At 32.9% G+C, this 5,494-nt stretch overlaps 1 long non-coding RNA gene across 1 annotated transcript; it reads right to left on the bottom strand.

Annotated features, from left to right (window-relative positions):
* Positions 1–476: 476 nt before the first annotated feature.
* Positions 477–2,099, bottom strand: LOC134245710 (uncharacterized). Its single transcript, XR_009987508.1, has 3 exons — positions 2,034–2,099; positions 1,798–1,929; positions 477–1,561 (listed from the first exon to the last, which is right to left on the bottom strand). It is a non-coding gene; the product is annotated as an uncharacterized LOC134245710 (long non-coding RNA).
* Between the last annotated feature and the right edge of the window lie 3,395 nt (positions 2,100–5,494).

Genomic DNA, 5,494 nt, shown 5'->3' with positions numbered 1-5,494 from the left:
TCATCATACTATTTCAACCATGTTCAATACATGTACGTGGCTCATATTAAAAGCAATATCAAAGCAAAATAAATTTCAAATGTATTTATTTATTTATTTATTTATTATTATTTAGGAAAGGCATCACCAGTCTTATATGTGAATATCTATTTTATAACATAACTTTTTTTGGAATATGATATCAATTTGATGCTTGAAAATTTTCACAATATCGTAATTTTTACACATCTTTTTATAAAGTAATGGACCTTTTTTTTATTTGAAATATTAGATTTACGTCCATTGCAACTAAAAAGCAAAAAAAGTACTTTTCAGGCTTTTTATTTTTCTACACCTTCTAGATCATGTATACCCCCTTTTCAATCGAACACTTTCAACTCAAAAATTATCAGTAACAAAAACATTTTGGATAAAAATCACACTTTAATATCATTTTTATGCATTATAAAAAATAACAAGTAAATCAGGCAAAAAATCATTCAAATGCATTTTTGACAACTCGTCAATAATTGAAACATTTTCATACATGTACAAATATGCCTAAACCAAAGCAACATTCTCAGGCATGCAGTCAAATACAAACAATACATATACATGTACATTACTAGTTCTACTATTACCAGAACAAGACATAGACAAAGTTGTTACATCTATCAATACTTATACATGTATGCCTAATGTACTGTAATGAACAAAATGACAATGCTCACGTGATACCCCTGCAAACTGAAAAAATGTCAGAAAGTCAGATGCATAGAAACACATATACAAAGGGAAAAACAGTTGATCCCCTTTCTTTTAACAAGAATTTAAGAAGTCTATAACCTTGTTTATCACATAATTTGATTTAGTAATACGTGCCTTCTTTGACCCTGACACGGACTCGCTAAAAACATTCCTAATACCATTATGGGGGTCTCTTTAATGTAAAAGCTTCAGCTTATTTATACTGAGTAAATAGAAAACAAGTCTTTTGAACATGAGACCTGAACTCACACTCTTACAAACAAGAGGTTGAAGTGATGATTTTACATCATAATATGCCAAGCTAAAAACATCAGAAGAATCACACTCTACAGCCAAAATTTTCTCATAAAGCTGTTAACTGGAAACATCAAACATGGCATTATGTGCATCATAATCTACCCCTAAGATACTTTTCACTAGTGTCTCTTGCTTAAAATTAGACACACTTGCCTTATCAAACACTTTCTTTGATAATTCATAAGTATCAATAGACCCTATAATTTCATTCTGGAAATTTTTCAACATGTCATATCCTTTAAATTATGCATCAAAACTGGTACATCAAAATTTTGAATGTTGTGTCCAATCAAAAATGGTTTAGCACATGATGCAACAAACTGTGTGAAACGCCTGAGAACATCTTCAGCACTGACAGACTCTACAGGATGTCCATGACGTTTCAGAATTCGACCTTCAAATGTCAATCCTGTTACTTGGGAAGCACCCTCTGAAATTCTTTTGCTTGGTTTCATATGAATGTTGAGGGATTTTTCACCACAAATAGCAGCAATTTTAACAATGTCTGATGTTCGTTCTGAAATGAAAAAAAATGTAATGTAATCACTCCACTTGTTTCAACTATGGAGGTTTATGAATGGTCTACAATCAGTCAAATGTACTTATAATCAAATGATTAAATGACATTTGAATAAATAAAAGAAAAGCTTTACCAAATGTGACTGTAGAAATAAAATACCTTGCATATATGATATAATGAAATACCCCCTTTCATATAAACCAAACCAAGCAAAAGAGTTTTCGAACACTTACGGAATCATGTTGTTTCTAAGTCAAAGTACATGAGGGAGCTAATCTCTGGTGATGGTTTCAAGGGAACAACACCGATGTCCTCCAAATCAGCTTCAGCATCATCCAAACCTACTTTAGACCTATATGTAACACCTATAAAAGAGATTGTAGATCAGCATTCATAAATGACATTAAAAACTATTTTAACAAACAACAAATCGATAGTTTACAATGAGCAAACCACAAATATAGCAAACCTTCTAAAACTGACTGTAAAGCGTCCTTTGAGATTCTCTCTGCTTTTAGCTCTAAGCGTCTTCTTTGGTGTGTGTTAATTATTGTTATTATTTATTAATAATGCTGGTGACTGGGTGGAATACTAACTGTCTACGATTGAGGATGTATGTACAGTATGTGATGAGTTACTGAGTATTTAGAATTGAATCTATCGAAGCTTTAATAGTTTAAAATCGTTAGACTTTATTTATTCCAGTAAAGGAAACGTGGAAGAAATAAGTTACGATTTAACATTAGTGAATTTCCCTTCTGCAGTAGTTCTTACACACAAGAATAGAATGAGGGTCAATTAGGAATAGATATACGTTAAAGCTTAAGTTGGGAGTAATTTTCGACCTTTTCCAAGAATCCAAACTTAGTACAAAACATCATTGGGTAAATTGGATATTGAATTTTTAAATTAAAGAACAATCTCTTTCCAAGGGAAGAAAATGGGGTTGGGTCTTGAAAAAATCATAAAAAAAATAGTGGTTACTACATCTTCAGACCACTTATGTAGATCCTTACTACTTTTTTTCGTACCCAGTCTTGAAATAAAAGCGAGAATACTGGCTATTCTACATAAAGTAAAAGGAAATATCACAATATCAAATGTGCTTTACTGACATTATTATTTAATTATTTGCCAAGATTTTTCGCAGCATGCCATACTTCATGACTGTGCTTTATATCTGCATGATCCTTTAACAGTAAGGTTAAACGAGTCTGTTATATACACTATTTTTCAACCAATGTTTTTACCCATGTTCATAATTATGTTGCAAAGAGTCTTTCCTTGAGAACACTTCTTGCTCAACCCTCTTCGTTACTGTACTCTCTCTTACATGGCAGCCACACATCACATGGATTTTCCCTCCGACTTGACTGGCGGGAATAGCAACTACCTTTTTTCTAGTAGATGTAGCTCTTGCCATCCCATCAAATTACAGCTGTTGGAATATTTTGTGGCTTTCTGCAAAATGTCCATCATCCTAGACTAAAAAGTATAATCCCTCCCTTACACTCTATTGAAAAAATGTCTTTCCATAAACCGTACTTCTAGGAAAATTGACTACAAAAAAGTAAAAATCAAGCAATGAAGAAATTCCTTTCAAGCAGTTGAAGTTGAAAGATAAATCAAGCTCTATTCAAGTTTTGAGTGAATAGAGATTTGGCCACCTTTCCTGTAGAAAAGGGAATTATGTCCAACTCAAAAACTTGTATAAAACTTCTACTTTTAACTCTTAGACAGAAAGCCAAGTTCCAATTCTGTCGAATTAAAAAGACAAATCAGCTGTACTGGTAAGCAATTGTAATTAATATCCTTTATTTTTTTTTGGGGGGGGGGGGGGCAACAACAATAACATCACTACATTCAGCTATTCTTACATATAATAATTTACTTTTCTCCTATTAATTAAGTAGATGACATTCCACCGGAAGACAACAATTATGTTGTAAGATTTTGGCATACAGAACATGTACACCTACAGGTAAATAAAACAATATGGCCCCCACTCTGCAAGCGCCCTATAATGATCAATTTGTCTATCCATCTGTCCATGTCCAGTGCAAGTGTTCTCTCACCTTTACCCTCAATCCATTCTGTGTTTTCAGATGTGTACACTGACCTTCAACCATGTTTCTAGTTCTAAAATAGTTTTAAGTCTCCTGTCATTTACTAATTCTTAATATGTGATCATTTTTGTAAATAACATATTAAAAATCTCAGACGCATTCAGAGGAAGTGAAACAATTGTGTCTGAAGATGGCTGAAAAGAATTAAATCCTGGAGCACAATTTCCTCCGACCAGCACCACAAAAAACCATGCTTCTGACTGGTTTGTCTGTTGAAAGTGCAGAAAAATGCCCACAAATACTGAGAAAATGTGCTGCAAGAAAGACAGATGTGTTTCATTTTTACCAGTAAGTTTGGCACTGCTTTCTCTTACAGACCAAAACTTATGAATTGAAGTTTTGTTTGTACAATTTTAAATAGATAATTAATAGTTTACTTATACTTCATACTTTTCCATTTTTACATATGTAATATCCACACAGCATTGTGTATCAATTTTCAGGAAATATGAATGCATGTAAATACTTTTCCTGACTCATTCAATAACGTTTTTTTAAAAAGGACTTTGCTGTACTTATTTTCGAGACTGTTTTGGCACTCGGCAGGACGTATGGGAGAGACGTGTTGGTTTTCGATGATGCAGAATGAACCAAAGTCAACAAACATCGAGGAAACAGGCAGTGTGTCTACGGTTAGGGGCTGGGGACAGGAGAGTGATACCTTCCTGTTGTGTGTGGAAGATAATGGACAAATATCCTGATCCTGGTCGATTGGGCTATATCCATCAACCAAATCATGTCCTTTAAACTAAAGACGACATTTCAAAAGTCAATGGTAAACTATAAAAGGAACCCTTAAACGATTTTATTGAAAAGGAAACTTGAGGTGGCCTTAATTCAATCAAAACTGGATATAACTCGGCTCAGACAGAGCTACAGATCTGTCCACAAAATTCAGATGTTAAATGTCTTGTTGGGACCCCCAAAAAGAAGTAGAAGAATAACAGATTGTGTCAATTGAAGTTTCTTCTAAATATTGTCAAGATTCTGAAAAATTAGAAACCAGTAAGAGATGAATAATTAAAATGAATATCTCAAAAATAACTCAATATATCAAATTCATATCATTTATGTTTCTTTTGTGTTTTTTTTTTTACTTGAAAAAAAGTACCAATTTTGTTTTTGTATAATGTTGGTGGTACGTTTCTGATTATGAAAAACAAATAGAATCTACTGATGAATCGTTCACTGACAGGGTAGATGATGGACGTCAAATGGGAAAATCCCTTTTTTGACTTAAGAGCTCAAAGGGTTACAGATTTTCTTATTGGTTATATGCATTAAGTCTGTTTAGGTGTTATGAATAGAATGCTGTTTCTTTAGATTAAGGGACCGTTAACACGCAGACTTGGTACTCAGGTGTTTGAGCAAATGTATCGCATCTGGTCAACCTATCGAATCACATACCAAGTGATTTTGTAAGAAAGCCAAGGACTGTAAAAGATATTGACCGCTGGAAGGCTAATGAACTCCGACAGTTTTTGCTCTTTTCTGGTATTGTGGTCTTGAAAAACACTTTACACTTTAACATGCAACTGTTTTATTATACCAAAACAATCATAGTCAATTCACACACTTTACAATTTAACATGCAACTGTTTTATTATACCAAAACTTTTCACTTTAACATGCAACTGTTTTATTATACCAAGACAATCATAGTCAATTCAAGACTATGTCAACACAAAAATATAGAGTAAAAATAAATTAAATGGACAATTGCTGTCTTGTAAATGGAAAAATTCGTTTGATACAGAATAATGTAAAGAAGGATGGTGACATTTTCCTGGTTATGAAAACATTT

Source organism: Saccostrea cucullata, unplaced genomic scaffold (assembly GCF_032062105.1).
Source record: "Saccostrea cucullata isolate Sc308-1 unplaced genomic scaffold, CSIRO_AGI_Scuc_v1 ctg2253, whole genome shotgun sequence".
Classification (NCBI taxonomy): domain Eukaryota; kingdom Metazoa; phylum Mollusca; class Bivalvia; order Ostreida; family Ostreidae; genus Saccostrea; species Saccostrea cuccullata.
Note: the sequence above shows the minus strand (reverse complement) of the source record. Positions and strands in the feature narration are given on the sequence as shown.